We start from the raw sequence: 18,343 nt of genomic DNA, 5'->3' as shown, positions 1-18,343 counted from the left end.
TCAATAATTCAGTGACTTTATAACTTGCAAGGTTACACTTAATGACAGCTGTAAAAATGGATATAACCCCTACTTAACTATTGTCACTTTAATGAGTCTGATGCTGAAATTCACTTCAGTCTTTCTCTTGTAAAATGAAGGTGAGAGAGAAACTCATCATTACCAAGGGGCTGAATGAGCCTGGGGGCTGGTGTAGTCCTTGGAATAAGTGTTTGGGAATGCTTTTGGAATGAAAGAGGATTATTTTCTTAATGTCTTTTCCTTAGTACTTGGTCAGTACCTAATATCAGCTGGCATTATAGCAAATGCTTCTGTAAATCAAGTTAGAAATGTCAGGGTAGCTAAGATCCATCTCTTCAAACAATTTCAAGAGCAGAATGCTTTGAGAGAAGCGTTATCTTTGCAAAAGCTAGGAAGTTCTTGTTACCCTTTTGTCATAGATCTAGTCAAGTATTGTGGGGTTACATCCCCCTCCAGGAAGCCATTCAATATACTGTGGTCCCCCTGAACCCTCCCATTGAACCCGTCTGGGTTCCCTCATCCTGTCCTTACTATGCCGGGTCTTCAGGCTGCCTTCAGCATGCACCCAGCTGTAGAATCACACAGACCCTGCATCCAGCTCTGAGGGATTGGGGGATGTTGGAGACTCAGCTCAGGGATTGCCCAAGACTCAAGTGTATACAACTTCTGGAGTGTAAAGCCAGAATTACATTGTCTTGTGCTATATAGAGATCTGTACGGCATAAGCTCATGACATTTGCTCCCTCCCTCATTGTGGAGGAAGATATGCACAGCTCCTTCCCCAGTTATGAATTATAAAACAAAATGGTTGTAGAATAAACAAATCAAGTTTATTATCTGCAAAAAGTAGATTTTAAGTGATTGATTATAAGGGATCACAAACGGAACAAAGTAGATTACCAAGCAAATAAAACAAACTTTATATGCTAAATTAACTAGCTAATAAAAGCAAATTCTGATCCTAAATGTTGTTTTATGAAGGTTACAGAGTTTCTTGAATGTAAACTGCATGCTTGTGGCTTAAATCTCCAGGTATTTCTTTCACAGGCTAGATTTTTCACTCCAGGGCTCAGCCTCCTCCCCCACATCCTCCCTGCTCAGTTCCTTTGTTTTTTCAGCAATCTCCTTTCTTGGCAGTAGAGAAGAACGAAGATTAACTCACTCCGCATTATCTTATCCCCAGTCTTAAATGGGATTTGCATGTGGTGGGAATCTTTGTTTCCCAGTTTGATCTTCATCCCCTCCTGATGGAAAAATACCAGCAGTTCAAGATGGTGTTCGGTACCAGGTGACGTGATTACCTGCAGTGTCAAAGCAGCTTCTCAAGAAGGTGGGAGGTTAGCATCTTCAAAGTCCCATTGTCCTTCCTCAGAGACCATCCTGGCTGATTGCCTGCTGTCTGGTGGGTGTTCCTCAGTTAAAAACACAGTTGTAATTGTTACATAGTCAATATTCCTCACTTCAGATGCAGAAATGATACATGCATACAAACAGGGTAATCACATTCAGCAAATCACAACCTTTCCAATGATACCTTACGTGACCCTCTTGCATAAAATACATCTTAGTTATGTCATATTAATATTATGACATTGTTATAATAGGAAAATGGGGTGTAGCACACATGTCCCTTCTTGGGCACTCCCCAGATTGCTGGGAGGGGAACCTACTACTGGATCCTGAGTGCTTGAGGCCTAACGAGTCCAGGTACTGCCCTTAGTGTGAGGTCCCAGCATGCAGAGCCTCAGTCAAGCAGTCCCTCTTGAGAGCTGAGTCCTCCATATCCAACAGTCCAGCCCTTGTCATCAATGCTGACTCTTCGCACCCATATCCTCCCATAGGTTAAACACACTCTGTACCAGAACTCCCATCTGTATGAGTATGCTGGGTCCACAGGTTAACATTTCAAGTGCCTGAGATGGCTGAAACACAATGCACATACAGACTTTGCATAGGACTTTAACATGATTCTGCTTTGCTTAATTATACAAGAACTACACCGATCTACCCGAAAATAATAAACTCTCCATGCTTTTGGCTGCCTTAGTTTTGTCCCCATTCCAGACCATTGTTTGGCCTGGGGTCAGTCTTCCCTGGGAGTCTCTTGGGTCCTTTTGCAGCGTATGTTTGTTTTCTTCACCATGGAGCCTCTCTCTGCTTCTATCTAGCCAGATTGGCTGGCTTTAAGTCATAGAATCATAGGGCTGGAAGAGAGCTCAGGAGGTTTGACTTTGGTTGGTCAGGATCTTTGAGTTTGGTTGGTCCCATAGCTCACCTATAATGGAACAAGCAAGCCTCATAAGCAAAGGCTGAAGGAACTGGCTATAGTTAGTTTGGAAAAGAGATTAAGGGAGGGGATACGATTGCTGTCTTTAGGTGCTTGAAAGGCTGCTATAAAAAGGATGGAGAAAAGTTGTTCTCTGTTGCCACAGAGGGCAGGGCAAGAGCCAACGGGTTCAAACTCCAGCATGGCAGATTTAGATTAAATCTCAGGAAAATCTTCTTAAGTGTAAGAACAGAAGACCAATGGAAGACACCCCGAGGGTGCATCTACACTGTAGTGTTTTTTTAGAAAACCCGCTGTTTTTCCAGAAAAACAATACTTGTGTTCACACTGCTATTGAGTTCTTTCAACAGAAAGTCGAAAGAACGGAGAGGTTTTACTGACAGCGGTACACTTCATTGTTTGAGGAAGAAGCCTTTTTCCGAGAGAACTTTTTCAGAAAAAGGCATGTGTGGATGCAGAAGAGGGAGCTCTTTCGAAAGAAGAGGCCTCCAGGAAATAACACAGGTGCCTAGGTGGCCAATCCGTCCAGACTAATCACAACTTAAATGTGAGAGAGCGTCCGCATTGATTGGACACTATCTTTCGAAAAAGCACATCGCTTTGTTGTTGCGCTTTTGCTGTGTGGACGCTCTTTTTTTGAAATAAGCTTTTCCGGAAGATCTCTTCCGGAAAAGCTTCTTCTAAAAGAAGCTTGAAGTCTAGACGTAGTCTTAGGGAGGTGGTGGAAAACTTCTTTACTGGAGAATTTCAAAAGGAGGCTGGATAGCCATCTGTCTTTGTTGGATTAGCTGCAACAAATCCTGCATGTTGCAAACACTAGATCAGTGTTTCTCAACCAGTGGTATGAGTACCCTTGGGGTACTCGAGAGAAGTCGGGGGGGGGGGGGTACGTCAACACAACTGAAATTTGGAGAAAACTGAATTTTTGTTTTAAGTTTTACAGAGTTTTATTATTTTTGTATTTTTTTACATCCAAAAATGTCATCACCCGGCTGGCTACGATTGTTTAAACAAATGTGTTGCAATGGTAGAAAAAAAATTGTGTGTGTCTGAAAACTGTAGATACTGGGGGTACTTATACATTTGTTGGGTTTTTTTGGTAAAAAGGGGTACTTTATAAAAAAAAAAAAAAGTTGAGCAACACTGGACTAGATGACCCTTGTGGTCTGTTCTGATCTTGTGATTCTGTGCTTCTAAAACTGACGTTCTCTTTAAGTCTGCAGTGGCTCTGTAGCTATTACTCACATGTTTCGCTCTGTTTCTGGAAGGCTACACAGGGCTTCAGAAATCGCACTCAGGGAAGAGGCAAGAGGAAGGAGAGGAGGAGAGAGAGAGAGGACGTAAATATGTCCCGAAGTGCTAAGCTGTAGTAGAAATGTACCCATGCGTTAGAACGAGCTCTCCCTAAGGATAACAGTTAAGTTGTCAAATGAATACTTGGCGCCATGCAAACCTTAAATTTCCTTTCCAGGAAGCAGTGTGCCAGCCGTCTAACTCTGCTCCCTCCTCCTCCGGAAGGCAGGAAAGCCTTTAATGGTGCTCTTGGTAGTAGTTATTCACTTAATGCCTTCTTTAAGAAGACCATAATAAAACTATTGAATTGAAATCTTGGTATTGTTCATTGCTTCAGTGCTTGTGTGGCAACTTGCCATGCTCTTCCCATCTGTTTGGAGTGGGGAATTTACATAGCAAGTCCCAGAAGGCTTTTGCTAATGTTTCAGGTTTCTCCGTGTTGAGTTTAAATAATTCATATTCTCTTAGGAAAAATATTTGAAGTAATTTAATGGACATAATTAGGCTTTTTTTCCCCCCCGTTCACAGAAAGCAGGTCATTAGTCACTCTCTGCGGAGCTGTGTCTGATGTCTGGTCAAATATCAGAAAATAATTTTAAAAGTGGAGATTTCTTTAAGTCTTGCATTAGCATAGTGCTAAGTGAATAACACTGAAAGATTTACGATAAAAGTATCCAAGGCAGCAGGAATTCTTTGGCAAGGACAAACATTTTTTTAGCTTCACTTGAAGGCAAAGAAACATCAGTAGCTTTTGGGAGATGTTAAAATCGACTGGCTGTGCAGCAAATCGGACTGTATTGCTCTGCTCCGAAGTTCTGTTCTGAGAAGGGCCCTACTCTAGTTTCAAGTTTTCCAGGGCCTCCTGCCAGGTTCTCGCGCTCGCTGTCTCTAACAGCTGGGCTGTGTCTACACTGGTAAGTTTTTCCGGAAAATCATCTGATTTTGCGGAAAAACTTGCCAGCTGTCTACACTGGCCGCTTGAATTTCTGGAAAAGCACTGACGATCTAATGTAAAATCATCAGTGCTTGTCCGGAAAAACTATGCTGCTCCCATTCGGGCAAAAGTCTTTTTCCGAAAGACTTTTGCCTGAAAGGGCCAGTGTAGACAGCATAGTTCTGTTTTCCGCAAAAAAGCCCTGATCACGAAAATGGCGATTGGGGCTTTTTTGCGGAAAAGTGCGTCTAGATTGGCCACAGATGCTTTTCCGCAAAACGTGCTTTTCCGGAAAAGCATCCTGCCAATCTAGACGCGCTTTTCCGAAAATGCTTTTAACGGAAAACTTTTCTGTTAAAAGCATTTCCGGAAAATCATGCCAGTGTAGACGTAGCCCTGTGGTTTTGCCTGTTAATGAGAGAGAAGCAATTCCAGCCCATCTGATGGCAGGTCAGCCCAAGCAGGCATGCTCCTGGGGCACAGCCGCTCTGCCTTGGGAAAGCAGGAGTTGCTTTTGGACCTATACCAGAAGTCCTTTCCCAGGATATCGTGGTGGTTGCAAGCTGCAGTGCTGATGTGAGGGCTGTGGGTAAAGACGGCGGCCTGGGGGGAAGAGTGTGCCATGCAGTCTCTCACGCACTGAGCTGGTCTGCTAGAGTGTTTGCCAGTTTTTCGTCTTCTCCCAAGGAGAGGGCATTATGTGAATCTGCTGGACTAGCCCTCTTCTGTCTGTTGAACATCCCACCTCCCCGCTTTTCCCTCCGGGGCCATGGAAATGTGTGACGTGGCTGATTTGTGATGAATTGCTCTGAGGCGCCGTTTGTCTGAGGGTGTTGTTGTCTGAGTTGGTGCCATGTCTGTGAGCCAGGCCCTCGCTCTGTGAGGTGACATGTATAGAATCTTAATCCTAATGGGCTTCTCTGGTTCGTTCTTTGCTGGCAGCCAGAAGTACCTGTGTCAGGGCTGTTCCCCACTCTGGCACTCCGAGTGCAGAAGGTGGGGGACCGCAAGAGACCTTAAATACCTTGCCTCTGTAGGTGCTGCTTACCAAAGCTCCCCAGAGTCACAGATTCACTGACTTTTGGGGGAGGGTAGCTGCCACCAGCAAGTGAAACGAATCAAAACCCCTCTCTTCTTGAATCCAGGAAGAATCCACTTGGACTTCTTCCAGAGAGGTACCCCCAAGCTCCTTTGCCACAAGAGAACTTGAAAAACAAAGAGAAAGCAAACTGCAGTCTCTGGTAGCTGACCTCTTAGCCTTAGGCATGCATGCACACACAGAGACCAACCTCCTGCTTCTTTCCAGGACACAAGAATCAAATCTTTGCCTTAAAAAAGGTGATTTTTATTGGCAAAACCGAAAGCTCTACTTGAGAGAGCATACTTGGATGCTCAGTGTAACAGAGCAACGGAGTAAAACAAATTAAAACACAGAGAACATCTCTGGGTACGTGTGGAGGGGAGGCATAGAGTCACACAGAGAAGTTTAACCAAACTACCCTGATGGTGACTGAAATACACCTTTTCCCTCTACGCATGATCCATGCTGCTCTGTACCTCAAGGCCCACTTCACTGCATGTCCAATATTTTTCTATAGTCATGGTCATTCTGATAACTGCATCTGCTCCCTCCAGCCCTTAACTTAGAAGACACACAAAGGAAGAGCAGACCAGGTATCTACATCCAATTCAGATTTCAGCACTGGAGCCCATTGGTTCTTCTGGTCCCCTGCCAACACCCTTGCTCGCTATTTGTGTTTAACCCCTTAGTCACCGAGTGCTGGCCAGCACTCCTCCTATCCATCCGGGACATTTCCCAATTAAAACTGGGATAAGCCCAGGGACAGACTTTCTTTTGTCATGGAGTGCCTGGCATTTAGGAGCTCCTTGGCCACTCCCTGTTTCTTTTGAGACCTTGTTTGACACCTTCTGACTGTATCTAGTGATTGGGATTTGCTGGAAACAAAGAGCATGTCTGGGAGTACCAGTCACCTGGCATTGTGTCTACAGTGAGCTCCCTGGGGCTGGGGGGAGCAGCGTGTGTTCCAAGCAGGAGAGGGAGAATTGTGCTCACAGGGCTACTGCACTATCATGCAGACTGCCCAGCTGAGCTTGTGACCTGCTTCTAGGGGCTGTAGTGAGAAGATGCCACGCTGGGAGAGCCGTTCAGGCAAGAGGCTATAAACGTACCCACACTGTGACTGCTGAGGGCGTAGTTCTGTGTGCTTTGCTGGCCCTGGGCAGCTGACAGACTTGCTGAGCGTGTGTGTGTGTGTGTGTGTGTGTGTGTGTGTGTGGAGGGGGGTCCTGTCTCCCACAAGGGACGGGGTCTCGGTGGAAGGGGTGGGGCTAGGAGCTAGCCTCTACCTGCCAGCCTTTCAGCATCACCTGGAGCTTGCTGCCTGGGATGCTAACCATGGCTGCTGCCTAATGGAGAGGGCAGCAGGAGTCCGTCAGCTCCTTGTTACTTCCTCGCTGCACTTCCCAGGACAGCTGCTGATCACTGTGAATGGAGCTATACGGTGATAAAAAGCCATGGCGTGCCAGCCCCATCCAGCCTGCTGTGAGCACTGGCAGCCCGAGTGACCTCGCATTGTACCTGCTGATGCCAGCCTGGATCTGGCCCATGTCTTCTGAAACATGTGGAGGCAACTGGGGCTTAGACAGAGCAATGAAAGTATTGGAGCAGCACTGCCAGAGTTAACATCTCTGTAGCAGCCTTAAAGCCAGCTTCCCAGCAGCGGCAGTCTGTCAGTCAGGACCTGCTCCCTCCCCCTCCCCCCCGCCTTTGCTCCTCTCCCCCTACCTAAACCAGGCCCTAAAGTTTCTTCTAATTGCTTCCTTTTCCAAATGGCTCTTGCCTGCCCTGACTCTGATGCTGTCATGAACAGCACGTGCACCTACATTGCGCCCTGCGGGAAGAGTGTAGAGTGAGGCAGTTGTAGCAATGAGGAAATGACACTGCAGCCAAAGCTGGCTGTGCCTGAAAGTGTGTGTTGCCCTTCACAGATGAAAGTGCCATGGCTGAGTCTTCACTAACAGTGGCACTGGCTCTGCTCTGGATTGGCCTTTAAAAACGAGCCCTTGAAGACTCATGAGTTAACTCCAGACCCAGGTACCTTTCCCAATAAATCAAAATTTCATTTGAAAAATCTGCCCCGTGCTCCAAATCACCACACAAACGAAAGGCAGATTAGATTGTTTTAGATTCATAACTGCTTGGTGCACAGAGCTCATGGACAGGCATGTTTGATTAACTCTACATCAGAAGAAAAAATAAATGGGGGTAGGGAATGAGAAATATACAAACAGGCCGCCCCCCACGGACAGTAACATCCTTTGTGGTTCTGTTAGGTGATCTTTAAACCTAAGCCACAATGACCCAGTTTGCAAGCATGTTGTGCTACATTCAAATCAGTGTCATGTTAACACCAAACGAGGGTTGGGGTCTGTAGAAGGGTATCAAGCCTTCTGGTCAGTTTTATTTCCTAGCTTGCTGATCTGTACCTTTTTAATTGGGTGCTGTAAAACTGGGCATTAAAGCTGGCGTCTCTGGCAACACAGAAGGGATAAATGAGAGTTGGATAAAATGAATGGGGCAAAGGCATGGGCTTTGGGTGGGGAGGGTGCAGAGCTTAACTTGATGTGGTAGAGAAGGAAGTTCTTTTAAGACATGCTTTTCTCAGTGGGGAAGACTGATTTCTGCCTCTTCTTGAATTTGTAAGGCTTTGTTCTAATTAGATTATACTTATCTGCGGGTTGAACCTCTCTAGTTCAGCACCCTTGGGAGCTGACCGATGCCAAACCAGAGAATTTGCCAGACTACGGGAGGTCAATCCTGTTTAGCAGCATTTCCAACACTTTACTGCTTACTGGGCTTTTAGAAGACATTGAGGGGTAAATCAGAATGAAATATCAGCACAGAACATTGAGCCCCAGGACTGGTGGTTGTAAAGAAACTTTATGGGACTGTGGAAAACTTGGCCACGCCCATGGTAAGTGGACATCCGGCTCACTAAAATCATGCTGGACCATGAATGTTTCTGGACTAGAGAGGTTCAACCTGTACTGAAGTCATCGTCCTGAGGCAGCATTCATGTCTTAGCACAGTAATCAGCAGAGATTAAAAAGAAACTAATAGGATGTATAGCATATGCACTGATCACTGCAATAAATCCAGATAGTTTTGCTGTTTATCTTTCTGTACAGCTCCTTTCATCCTAAGGGATCCCAAGGCATGTGGCAAACTTTGTACCTTGCTGCACCCTATGCTCGCCTGCCCCTCTCTCGCTGGCCACTTTCGCTTTCATGGCCAGAGAGTGTGAGAGCGTGATGACATACATCATTCTGTCACCTGGCAGAAAAAAAGTGTGTGTGTGTGTGTGTGTGTGTATAGATAGATATAGATACACATACATACATATACACACACACACACAGTGAAACCTTTGTTATCCAGCACTCTGTTAATCAAAATACTTTAACATTGCCCCCAGCCACAGTACTGTCACATCTTCAGGCACACAGGTCTGGCTTGGTTTACCATGATTGGCTTGACAATTTTTTATTTACGAAGTACTAATCATCTTTAACTCAAAATAGAAATGTGAGACCAACTGCCTCACACTACAAAACTACCAATATTAAAAACTTGAATTTTGCTGCTATTGTCATTGGTTTTTCCTGTGTTGATAAGACCCTCTGATATCCAGCACGCATGGGGATTAGGGCGTTCCAGTTTGTGTGTGGGGGGGGGGGGGAGGGGTTAGGGGCGCGCTACCTTCTCAAATAAGATGAGGTTTTGTCACCACAAATACATTGAAGATATTCTTCTACTTTAAGGTATCTCTGCATCTGGATGCTGCTCTCTGCTTATCTTGCTTTTGAAATCTAGCTCTGGTGATGGTATAGTGAGTAAATTAAAGGGTTTATTACACTGTCCACTGCTACCTTTTCCCTCACAGGCTCCGCAGTAGCTATGTCCTTTTACCCCAAATATCATGAGTCTCGTGCTTTGGCCCCTATGTGTAATTAACTTTCCAGTGTATCTCATATCTTTCATGTATCTGAAGCTCTAATGTAGAGACTGTGCCTGACGTTTGTTGTAAAATTGTCTCTTTCTGATTTGTCTTCTACATCCTTCTCTTAATATCTGCAAGGAGAATTTCAACAAAGCCCAAGGTTAATATTTACCAGCTAGATTTCTTGCAAATGAGACAACTTCAACCAGAGGGTGAATTAATATGATGGAGACCAGTTTCCAAAAATAGCTGTCTGCCACTTTTCTCTTTGATAGAAACATAAATTTGTGCTGTAGCTGAGTTTTCTTTTCCATTTATTTCTGCCCAGTTTTGACAGCCATGGTGGGAGCTGGCTGCACGTTAGTATTCTGCTGGGCTTGCAGCAGGCTCTGGAGAAACAGCCTTTTTGTATGTAGTTCTTGCTTTACCTCCATCACCTGCCAGTCAGCATCTTTTTTTGTTTTTCCCTAGTGGGCTATGATCTAATTAGCAGGCAATTCCACAGGCTTTAGGACGCCTTCCTTGTGGGGATAATGGCACTGAAGCCAATTTTAGGAGGGATGTGGAATTTTTACTGCTTTGTCAGGATTTTAAAAAATCCTGTTAAGAGTGAATTTAGGTGCTGGTGCAAAGGGTCAGCTTGACAGCTTGGGAGACTAATAGTCTCTTGCTGCAGAAATCATGCTCTGAAATGTCCCTGGCCTCTGTTTGCCAGAAGCTGGGAATGGGCGATGGGATGGATCACTGGATGGGTCCTAGGGATGTTAACAAGTGGTTAATTAAGTCACCTTGTTACAGCTGAAAAATCTCAGCAATTATACCATTACACGCTGTGGGCTCTGCAGTACCTGCGCACCAGCTCCCGCCTGCTCCCAGGGAGTGGCTGCCACCCTGTGCTTCTGGATCTGTATCAGAGGCAGCAATGCAGGGTGGCAGCCGGCTCCCCGGGACCGGGAACCTGTGTGTAACCATTAACAGTAACCCATAAACCTAGGTTTATTGGTTCTACTATTACATCCCTAATGGTTACCTTTTCTCTTAATTCCCTCTGGAGGCCCTGGCATTGGCCACTATTGGAAGACAGGATCCTGGGCTAGATGGGCGTTTGGTCTGACCACTAGAGCTGTATTATGTGTGGAACAGGTACAGGCAGGGCAGTGGTACTACCTGCTCCTAATCCCTTGATCTGCCTCAGTGTTAACCTGCATATCACTGACATTCAGCCATATCTTCTACCTGCAATAGGAGCCAGTGAGATGACAAAAGGGGCAGTCTACATCCCAAGCCACCTGTGCAAAGAAGCTACCTGTGAGACGTGAATGTCAGGGAAGTTTTGGGCGGAAGGAAAGACAGAATAGAATATGCCAGGATGTGACCTATATTATTAAATGCAGCAATACTTCTTTCTCCAAGTGCCTCCATCACTAATCCTCTTCCCCTTCCTTATCCGTAGTGCACTGAAAGCAAACCTGAGACTGCCTGTGGCCAGACCAATCCCCCATTTACACTCTGCATTTGCTGCTTCTATAGCTGTCCTCTTCCTTCTTTAGATTTAGTCATTCCTAGTGCCAGATCACTAGGTCTTTTCCTTAAGCAGTGCTGACGAGAACTCAACTAAAATCAAATCTTCAAGTCACGTTAATTAGTCAGAGGGTATGTCTACACTTGCACCCACTTTCGAGAGACGGATGCAAATGAAGACATTCAAAATTGCAAATGAAGCCGGGATTTAAATATCCTGTGCTTTATTTCCATAATCGCGTTATGGCGCTATTTCGAAATAACAGACACTGTTAAAATGTGGTTATTTCGAGAGAAAACCCTTCTCTCAAAATAACTGATAATCCTCATTGTATGAGGAATAAGGGTTATTTGGAGAGAAGGGTTTTCTCTCCAAATAACCACATCTTAGCGTCTGTTATTTCAAAATAGAGCTATTTCGAAATAGCTCTATAACGTGATTATGCAAATGAAGTGCAGGATATTTAAATCCAGGCTTCATTTGCATTTTTGAATGGCTTCATTTGCATCCCTCTCTCGAAAGAGGATGCAAGTGTAAACATACCCAGAGTCTTGACATTAAGGCCGAGCCTACCCTTAGAAAGCATGGCTAGGACATAGATGGGTGTCTGTGAATGCTGGGAAGAGCAAACACCGTCATGCTGTACAGAAATGACTTTAATATTAATGTAACAAAGAAGCAGGACATTGACTGTCTTTGCGCTCTGCACGCTGAGGTTCGGTGCTGAGTACCCGAACCTGCTAAATTTTAATCCGACTTTCTAACTGATTTCCACAAGGGAATAGAGCCTGGGGTTAGCCCAGTGCTTGGGAACCCCGCTAATACGATGCCAGTTAGAAATGGCCATGCACACTTAATAAGATAGGGCACCAACCTGCTGGGGTGACGAGTTAGTATTATACTTTCTCTAGGAGGTTTATCCGGCATTACTCGGGTCCTTAACTAAGTTTTGTCTTTCTTTGTTTAGATCATTGCTCTGGGGTGGGGCGGGAATGAGATGGTTCAGTATGCTGGCTGCCCTGGGGAGAGAGAACTACCCCAGCCCTCTCGCACCGCAGGAACTTGGGGCCAGGGGGAAAGAGCTTGTTCATGGCAACTGCAGCTGGCACAGCTGGGGTGACCTCCATCTGGGGGAGACACAGACGAACAGATACATAAACAAACTTTTTGAAATATGCGGTAGATAGCTGTCCCTTTCTCTACCCTACCCCCTGCTGGCCCAGTAGGGTTTTAGCTGTACCGGTTCCCATCTCTGACTCTTTGCTGCCTCCCTGTGGTCATTCTACAGTATAACTGTCCCTCCTACCAGAGCCCTCCCTTTCCATTTTATGAAAAACACTCGAATTCCAGGCACATCCCACTGTCCTGGCATAACCAAACCCTGCCCTTGTTTTAAGTTAGGATAAGAGAAAGCTGCACTCCAAGGGTGTGTCTAGACTACAGAGTTTTGTCGACAAAAGTGGACTTTTGTTGACAAAACTATACCTGCGTCTACACTACTGCTGAGTTCTGTCGACATAACGTCGACAGAACTCAGCAGTTTTGTCGACGCTGGTAAACCTCATTTTACGAGGCATAACGCCTTCTGTCGACAGAGTTCTGTTGACAGAAGGTGTTATTGCATGTAAACTGTCCTTTGCGTCTACACTACCATGTCGACAAAGCAGCTTGCTTTGTCGACAGAACTGAATGTAGTCTAGACACTCTTTGTCGACAGAAGCTTTGTCGACAGTATCTGTCGACAAAACTTCTGTCGACAAAAGCCTATAGTCTAGACGTACCCCAAATGTGTGGTCCTAGCTCTTACCATTTGGAGGAGTTCTTGAGCAAATGGACTCTCAGACCAGCACGCTTCTAAAATATATAATAAGACGAGGGTCTTTGCACGGATCATGTATACCTTTCTAAAATGCACTCTTGTATGTCCTGGGCTTGGAGCCCCTGGTACTTGCAAAGGATTTTAGGGACTGGGGGCTTAACTAGTGAGCCACTCACCTAATCTCGCGAGAGAGCCCTCTGATTTTCCCTTTGCTTGTTTAACGTATTGAATGAATTACTGTGCTAACTGCAGCCATGCTTACTACAATGGAGCAGGCTCTAGAGACACACTGTCAAACGTGTGATGGTCACGAGCTCTGTGCTGCGCTTATAGGAGTTAATGCGGAGGAGGAAAATGTACATAAACGCTCTCCTAATTGTTCAGGGTGATGGTAGCACTAAGCGCTGCGTGTGGGCCTGCTTTGGTGTTGAGTGATATGCTTGTCCCACAAGTCATATTGGCAACTTCCTGGCCGCAGTAGCTCATTATCTAAACTGTTGTGGGGTAACCGGTGTGAAACAAATTCTCTTCTCAAGTTGCCGATTGGATTTTTGAGCAGCACATCGGACTTGACGCAGACATTAATTCACAGACATTAATTCAGTGTGTGAGTAATTGCAGAGGTTGCTTACTCGCTAATAAAGCTACAGCAAAGAATGGCCCCAGTATCTACTTAGCCAGGAACTTGGGCTGGAACAAAAATCTCTTAAATATGGATTTTTTTCACCTCTCTGTTAAGACTTGTTTGCATTATTTGGGGGGAGGAGAGTCTTGTGGTTCCCCCTACTAGATAGTGGCCATTAACGCTGTCCCACCCATATTTGATTTCTGTAGAGTGGCTGAATCTCAATCACCAACCAGTGGGAAGATAAGCGTGATCAGGGATATACTGGGTCTAATCCTTTCAGAATGGGGGTGGAGCATAATGAACAGAATGGGGGTGGAGCATAACTAACCACACTTGTCTAAGGCCTTGTCTACATGATGAGATTAGATCAGGTTGTTTTTTTTAGCATCCGATTGTGTAAAGTCCAAGGTGCAGGTCCCCACTGTGTGCAAGAGTTTGCTGTAGTACACCTCCAGTAGGGTGGCGACTGTCGACTTGGACGATTATGCACTGCGGATAGCTATGCCACAGTTTCTGCTGCCTCTTTGAGTTCTGTGTAGGGCTCCCAGTGCCTGATGGGAAACAAATAGTGCAGTGAGTGGTTTGGGGTACATGATGTGAGCCTCCCATGGTGCACTTTTCTCCTCCCCTTCTTGAAAGCAAGAGGAAACAGTTTTTCTACACCTTTTTCCTTGGCGATCCATGCAGAAACCATAGCAGCACAAGCATGGACCCCATTCAGCTGCGAAGTGCTGTGGTAAGCATTGCAAACACCTTGCCCATTGTGTTGCAGTATGCCCCGAGCTTAGCCAAGGGCCGCTGGAGCAAGAGAGACTATCAGGCGGGTGCGACCACAGACACGTATGAAACCTTGAGTGGAGCAATCGACAGACAGCAGCAGCAGTCAATCCCGTTGCCACAGTGGAACGCCGGTTCTGGTGTCGTGAGACGAGCACAGACTGGTGAGACTGCAGAGTGACGCAGCTTTGGGACGATGACGCAGTGGCATGTGTAAGGCTACTTTCATGGAACTTTGCAAATTGCTTTCCCCCACCCTGACACGCAGCAATACCAGAATGAGCCCGGCTCTGACAGTGGAGAAGTGAGTGGCAATAGCCCTGTGGAAACTTGCAATGCCAGACAGCTACGGGTCCGTTGGGAATTAGTTTGGAGTGGGGACATCTACAGCAGCGGCTGCTGTGATCCAAGTATTCAAGGCGATCAATACCCTTCTGCTGTGGAGGGTAGTAACTCTGGAAATTTGGAGGACATAGTGGGGGGCTTTGCCGCAATGGGGTTCCCACCACAGTTAGGGGTGATAGATTGAACACACATCCCTATTGTGGCACCTCACCACTTTTCCAAGGCGCACACAAACCACTAGGAGTTCTTCTCAATGGTGTTGCAGGCACTTGGGTGATCACAAGGGCCGTTTCACTGACGTCAACGTGGGATGGTCGTGAAAGGTGCATGACGTGCTCATCTTTCGGATCTCCGGTCTCTTCAGAAAGCTACAAGATGGAACTTTCTTCCCACACCAGAAAAATAACATCAGAGCAATTGCAATGCCAATAGTGATCCTTGGAGACCCAGCCTATCCCTGGCTTTTGTGGCTCATGAAGCCATACACAGACAGTTTGGACCACAGTAAGGAACAGTTCAACTACAGGCTAAGCAAGTGCAGAATGGTGGTTGAATATGGTTTTGGACATTTAAAGGGAGAGTTTCATCATTTTTAGGACTTGACAAACGGCGGTGAAAACCTCTTGCCAGCCCCATACTGCGTATGCACGAGACCCGCATTGCGCTGCGCGCGCTGCCGGTAAACGGGGCGCACGGCTGAAATCTACTCGCCATGGGCGAGTAGGTTCTATAGTTTGTCGAGCCCTGATCATTTGACTAGGTTAGACCTCAGTGAAAACCTCATTCCCATTGTTGTGGCAGTCTGCTGTGCACACCATAATATCTGTGAAAGTAAGGGGGAAAAATTTGCCGAGGTTGGGGATTGGGGGTAGGTGGTCAAGGCAGAGCACCTAGCCACTAATTATGAGCAGCTGAATACCAGGGCAATAAGGAGAACACATTGAGGGGCATTGCAAATCAGAAAGGCTTTGAAAACCGGTTTTGTGAATGACCAGACAGCAGTATCTCATGTTGCTCTTAATGAGGTGCTCCCTGCATTAAATGTGCTGGCCTGTCACCCCTATTCTCTGCCCCATGTAACACAAGCAATAAAGATTCAGTTGTTGAAAAACCATGCATTTTTCTTTAGGGAACACGGGGAGCAGAGATAGAAAAAGAGTTCAGGGTGGGAACTCAATCACAGGTAAGGGCACAACAGCCTTCTGTTCTGAGACACATCCCTGGGAGTCGAGTGGAAGACTGCTCTTGAATCCCCCTTCCCCGCGGATTCTAGGGTGCCCAAGAGGGGAGACTATAGGACTTGGTGAATAGGGCAGGCAGATCAGATGGAAAGGGTTCTTGTGCTCCATATGCTTCTTCCGTGTTTCTACCAGTTGCATCAACAGCTCTGTTTGCTGCCACGTGAGCCTCAAGATCTCCTCCTGGGTCTTGGCTTCGAATTCCCTGCACGCTCTCCTCATGCTCCGTTCACGTGTCCTGCATCATCGTTCTCCTCCATGCATTTAACGGTGCCCTCTCGATGGAGGTGGATTGCATTTGCTCATTGAACATGTCATCCCAATTAGTTTTTTTCCACATTCAGATCTGTGCTAGCCAAACAGCTGAGGGGACAGGGGGAGTGGGCCACAGACTCACTGTTGCACCCACTGTCATGAAAAAAGGGAAGGGCAGACTTTAGAGACTATGCATTATAGAACACAGAAGCGAATCTCTTACCATGGAAGAACGTCTGTCCAACTCAAGAGGGATGTGTTATGTACCAGGCCAAAGTTATGTTTTTAAGTGCCTACAAGGCAGCATGTACAACACCCAGATCTTAAGAGAGCAGCCAGACTTGGTTTGGTGGCAGGCACGGTAAGAAACAGGTTGGGGCTTTTACGCTTTTGTTTTGAAAGCATGCGCGGTACAGTGGCTGCAAACTGTGGGACCAATGGGTAGGCCAGTGTCTGCATTTGCAAAGTGCCATGGTCATGACGGGGTGTGCCTGGAGGGGGGCCCAGATGTGATGCCAGGGCAGGGGCTCACACAGCCACCATGTGTTTGGCACTCCCCATTTGCCAGGGGAGTGCAACTTTCCCTTTCCACTGGAGCCTGCCGGTAGGAAGGGGGGCTGGGCATAGTGGCAGGGCAGGAGCTCACGCGGTCAGCAAGCCATGTGTCTTGGGGATGAGCAAGCAGAGGTGCATAGCTTCCCCTGTTTCATCCAGGTTGCCATGGGCGACACCCGTCTTCTCCCAATCGCCTGGACCGTATGCTGCAATGCTTTATGGTTCAGTGATGCCAGACCACTTACTGCTGGCTTGGCGTGGAATGGTGGCCTTCCATGGAGGATGGAATAAGGCCTTCCCAGAAATCTTGTGAGAAGGGTGAAAGAGGCCTAAGAAAGCTATGCAGTGGTAACTACCCTAGTTCCTGCTGAACGATGCCTTCATAATTGAGGCCATGCAATGTCTGGAGGAGGGGGGCAGCCTGGGTTTTCTTTAATGTCACACTCTGCTCAGATTGTGTCATGACTGTGTCTATAGTCCCCTTTCCTGGGCTGTAACCCTGCAAAATCAGTTGTCGAGCAGAGCATGAGAGGGTCTGTATTCCCTATTGCACCTCACTGCAAAGCGGCTGTGTAATGGGGTCCACCCTTCATGCAGGCACCTCTTGGTGGCTGAGGGGAATCTTACAATCTCTATTCACCTGTCTGCGGGCGAAACAACATCCAGCTGGCCAGAGATCAGGCCTCTTCTTTTACCTACCCCCCTGCGTGTGGTTTTTAGGGGGTCCTGGGAGGGGAAGGTTGGACCCAGGCTCGCCCAAGCCTCTGGGTCCCCTGCCCAGGAACCCTATAAGTAGCAGTTACCTGCTGAGTTTCAAGTAATTAGTTGCTGTCACATCCCTGGGCCACTTCCCTGGAATGCTGTTCCATCCAGCCCTTCTCTAGAGCCTTGTCATTGAGTTCTCCTTGACCGGGGTTCTGCAGAGTTCTCTTTGGCGTCTTGGTTAGCTTTTAGCTGCAGGACCTGGCTCCAACCAGGTACGATGCCCGTCTCCCGCTCAGAGCTGTCTAGAGTGCTGGTGTTCCCTAATCAGCCCTGAGGTCTGCCTGGGTCAAGCTCCAGGAAGGAGCTGACCGGCCCTGGCCTTGCAGCTTCTTTTATATCAGCCTGCTGTACCCTGATTGGCTGCAGTGGAGACTGCCACTCTGTTCTGCTTGGAGGACCTTTCTACTGCTCCTGTTGCTGGCCAGGGTGCTGACAGGCCTCCAGCAGGGATGTTGGGCTTTGTCCACCCCATCACACTCTGCAACAGCAGGACTGCGTTTGAACACTCTTCTCCCTACAGAAGAGTGAACTCCTCAACCTGCTGTTGGCTTTCGAAGAGCACGTTGCCCCTGAGAAGGGCTGCACAATGTTCTAGTGTCCCTGCTGATCCCTGAAGCCAATGTTTCACCCCATTGTCTTTTGAGCATGTACTGGGGTATTTGTACCCAGTGTGTCGCTTTCCTGGGTGTCTCCCTCCCACGGTCCCCCCCCCCCATTGAATTAGATTAATACAGTCCTGCAGGAAATTCTAATAAACTGGTAAACTTTAACTTCCCCTTGCTTACCATGTCCCATTCAGTGTTCACATTATTATTTCCTTGCATCATTCTTAGAGGACAATTCCAAGACCATTGCGTGCACAGACAGAAGTGACATTCAAGAG

General features: G+C 46.8%; 1 protein-coding gene across 1 annotated transcript in view; it reads left to right on the top strand.

Moving 5' to 3' along the window:
• Positions 1 to 18,343, top strand: part of EPHA10 (EPH receptor A10) — a 148,680-nt gene that overhangs the window by 23,612 nt on the left and 106,725 nt on the right. The window lies entirely within an intron of this gene.

The sequence above is a fragment of the Pelodiscus sinensis genome, chromosome 26, assembly GCF_052426305.1.
Source record: "Pelodiscus sinensis isolate ZL-2025 chromosome 26, ASM5242630v1, whole genome shotgun sequence".
In the NCBI taxonomy this organism is placed as follows: domain Eukaryota; kingdom Metazoa; phylum Chordata; order Testudines; family Trionychidae; genus Pelodiscus; species Pelodiscus sinensis.
The sequence above is the reverse complement of the archived record's forward strand: the minus strand, read 5'-3'. Positions and strand labels throughout refer to the sequence as shown.